Genomic DNA, 4,281 nt, shown 5'->3' with positions numbered 1-4,281 from the left:
GAGAGAGAGAGAGAGAGAGAGAGAGAGAGAGAGAGAGAGAGAGAGAGAGAGAGAGAGAGGGGGAGAGAGGGAGATTAGAACGTTTAGCTTTTTTTTAGATGTTCTGTCTTCCTGCTCCAGAAAAGACCAAAGGACACACTTTACATTCAGGACAGCAAACACACTGAACCAGCCAGTGCAGCAGAGAGAGAGAGATTCAATCAAGAAAATGTACACAAGAAACAATCCGATTGGCTAAGTATACAGCTGATGGTGTGTGCTTCTCATGTCTCATAACACACAAACACTCGAGTCAGTGCAGATTTATTTTACACAAACATGGGCACTTCAGATGAGTGAGCTGAAATAATGCTGAGGAAACATTAGAAATCAAAAGTTGCTGCATGAAATATCAGAAACGCAATAACTGAAAGAGGGAGATTCATTTACAAACAGCAAACACAGAAACATGCATGTGTGTGTGTGAAGTGACTTTGGCAGCATTGGTTTATTTGTTCATTCTGTCCAATACACAGATCAGAGCAGCAACTAGATGGATTACATCACTCGAGCAAACACAACCCCCCCCCATCCCCCATCCATCCATCCATCCATCCATCCAGCCCTATCAGTGGATTTGACAACTTTACATGCATGTCATCAGTCTCTTGAAGTTTCCATAATTTGATGCCTCTACGTGTTTTTTGTGTGTTCAATAAATCCTTCTGTTGAGCAATCTAGAAATCAACATTTAGAACTCAAAAACCACCCTGTGAATTAGTTTCTGAAGCCTCAGACTCCTCTACAGTGATTACACTTCTTCATATCATACAAGCCCCCACCCCACTGTCTAACCACAGGTGTGTGGGTTTGATGTAAATGGGATGTTGACTTGCGCAGACAGCAGCTGCAGGTGTGCTGACGGCTCAGTTTCCATGGTAACATCTTCACCTCTCATATGAGCAGTAAGGATATTCAGTGGATTCATGTGTACAGTAACACGAGCACTGGCGCCATCTACTGTACACATCACATACTGACAAGACAAGTCAAAGGCAACAAGTGGGCTACCTGGTAGTGAGGGGTTTGTACCGAACGTCACACACAGAAACTGGAAAACAAGTCTCATCATCGCATCCGGTTTAAATCTTTTGTGTGCGCTCCATTACATAAAGAGCCGTTTTACTCAACATGTACTTCGCTACCAACCCTGCTGAAAAAAAGGTTAGGTGAGTTTTGATGCTGGTTTGACCAGCTTAAACCCGCACAAATCTGCATCAAAACATACCAAACCAGCATACGCTGTTTTTTCAACAGGGAAAGACGATCAAAATTGATGCCCATCACATAAACAGATTGATATATAACGTTTTTGTCCCTTCTCACAGACATTTGATTACTAAAATATCACAAAACGCCTAAAAACATAAACAGCTAGCTAGGTTAGCTGATTATCTTAAAATCCATACTGCTAATAAAACAAACGCATGTAAGGAGACGCGTTTAGCGGTTTAGTCACGTGACATTCGCCATTGACACTATCAGTCCAAATCTGATTTTTGTGCACGTCTGATTCACATCTGGCCATACGTAGCAAGTGTGGACAACAAACAATCACATTAAATACAATATTACAAATCTGTTTCCGGCTGCATTTGTATGTGGTTTTAAAATCCTATCCAGATCTCATTTCTAGAAATCTGTTTCAGTCTGACTGCTTAGATCAGATCTGGTGTAATTTTGTTGCTGTAGACAGCAGCACAGAATAAAGCTGCACACACCCGTCTTCTACATTACAGCAGCTGTTTTATTAGATGTACTAGTCCATGTCATGGCTATACATTGTCATATTGTAAGACAGACAACACTAGACGCGTTCAACTTCATGAGGCACTGCACAGACTGATCAGCGTATGACATCACAGTGACGGTCCTGCGTACTGATGTACAATTATCTTCATAATTAACAAATTAACACTTCTCTACATCAGAGCACTTGCAGACATGACTTGATTTAAACCGGTGGTTCCCAAACCTGTAACTAGTGTGGACCCACTGCTCTGCACATTTTGTAGGTCTCCTTTAACCGGCAGGCTTACTTCAGTTCATGGTTCTCTCCGTTAATGAGCTGATGACTTGAGTCACATGCAGAATGTGCAGAGCAGTAGGTCACCAGGCACAGGTTTGGGAACCACTGGTTTAAACAACATTAAACTACAGTGTTTAGAAAGAGCTTGAAGTCATGAGTAAATTATCACATTCACACACATGACAGAACATAAATAAGTAAATGTGAAATAAAATCACAGTAAGAACAGCTGTGTTTGAGCAGAGATCACACACGGTTCGATCCTCTGTTTAAAACAGGTCCTCCTCACCGTGACCAAAGAACCTGGAGAAGTTAAATCGCCATCAACAGCTCTGAAAATGACAATTGTAAATTAATTCATAAAGAAAAACCAGGGCAGAGTCAATTTAATCTTAAACTTCAAAGTATTTTTGTAATTTACCATCAGTGTTTTTTCACCGATCCACAACACAAATGATCTGTTCTTCAGATGGATTAACACCAATAATACTACAGCACCTCAGAGCCCCGATGAGAGGATATCTGAGAATGAAAGACAGACAGTACATCATCAGTCAAAGCAACACAAGCTCAAGTCTATCGGTTCTCACGTGTTGTGTTTCTGTGCGCTCAGACTGAAATCAGCACTGCTCTCTTCACACTAAGGTGCTTTTATGAGCACGTCAGTTTGCGCAGTGGACTAGTCATCACTGACCGCCGCACGAACGCGCGCGATTATACTGAACCATACATGCAAACTGCACACTAGTATGAATTTGTTGCAAAACTGTAGAATTGTAAAACGTAAACTCCAGTATAGTGTTATGGCTGGAATACACTACAAGACTTTTGCTCAGATTTTCAGTCTGGAGTTGTTGCAGAAAGTCTGCAGATTTGATCATGTATTGTTTTCTATGCAAACGTTCAAAAAGTCTACAAGTGTATAATGTCTAGTTTTTTACAAATCTGTTCTGATTTTAAAAGTCTTGTAGTGTATTCCAGCCTTTAATCTCCACACATCAGACGCATCATTACCGCAGAATCCCGCACGTGCTTGCTTCTGGCGCGCTCTAAAGCCCCGCCCCCGGTAAAGATCCGTGACATGAGTAAAACGCAACTTCCGCTACCGGTGGCATTTACGAATTTCTGTACTGTAAGTGTTAAGTTAATTTTATACGGGTTACATCACTTCTGATGTTTAACTATCCTGTATATGGTTCTGTTAAAATAGAGACACAGAGCAGGAAACTGAAACACGCGCCAGTCATGTTAATGTCACACGACAGTTGAGCACACTTTACGGCAGAGGCTGATGTGGGCGCACGACAGTTGATCACAATGTACGGCAGAGGCAGTGGCTTAGGTGAGCTCAAGACTACATACAAACTTTGATTAGTTGATTTTATTTCATTCATTTAACAAGAAATAAGTTCGGTTGAAACATAAAAACTGCTAACTGCACTGTGTGATTTTACTGTAATGAAGTGAACGCGTGAACGCGCAGCAGTTCAGCTGTACTTGAGCAAACTGTTTCTTTATTTAAACTGCAATCATTTAACGTGACGTACCCAGATATGAATTGATTCTGTTATTAGGTGATGAGACTGGATTTTGCTGCTGTGGGATCTCTAAAGATTTTCTGTCTGGTGAGTGTTTGTGTGTTTTATGTTCGACTTTATGATCATATGTGCAGAACTCTTTACTTTAACTTTTACAGACAGATGATTAACATGCTGCTTGCGTTTATACAGTAAACCTTTCTGACGTCATTGTGTTTCGAGAGCTGTGAATGATAAATCATTTAATTGCAGCGTTGTGTCTTTGTATTTTTGTTAAATTTGGATTTAATTATACTCTTAATTCAAAGTATATTTTAAGTATCTATTAAGTCAGTGGTTCTCAACCTTTTCATGGTCGTGCCCCCCTGTAAACTCATTTAAAGAACTGGCGTCCCCCCCACACTGTACATTGAAGATAGATAAGATAATGTGTAAAATATGTTAGATATAGTATATATATATATATATATATATATATATAAAGGAGCAGAAAATACCTGTATATGACAGATTGATCTCAAGACGTCAGATTATAAATGCACAACCCTGCTGATAAAAACAAAAGAAACCATCACAGAAATGAATGGTTTCCATTAAAATAATATTATGAACCATTAGCTTTTTGCATAAAACCATTACAAAATTATAGTGTTTTGGGCATTATTCCAAAAGGAT

The 4,281-nt window shown here is 39.8% G+C and overlaps 1 long non-coding RNA gene across 1 annotated transcript; it reads right to left on the bottom strand.

The window, feature by feature from the left end:
* Nucleotides 1-91: 91 nt before the first annotated feature.
* On the bottom strand, nt 92-3,150 carry LOC130556999 (uncharacterized). Its single transcript, XR_008963260.1, has 3 exons — nt 3,083-3,150; nt 2,490-2,590; nt 92-2,400 (listed from the first exon to the last, which is right to left on the bottom strand). It is a non-coding gene; the product is annotated as an uncharacterized LOC130556999 (long non-coding RNA).
* Nucleotides 3,151-4,281: the final 1,131 nt, after the last annotated feature.

This window comes from Triplophysa rosa, linkage group LG7 (genome assembly GCF_024868665.1).
Source record: "Triplophysa rosa linkage group LG7, Trosa_1v2, whole genome shotgun sequence".
Lineage (NCBI taxonomy): Eukaryota > Metazoa > Chordata > Actinopteri > Cypriniformes > Nemacheilidae > Triplophysa > Triplophysa rosa.
This window is presented reverse-complemented; position numbering and strand designations above follow the sequence as displayed.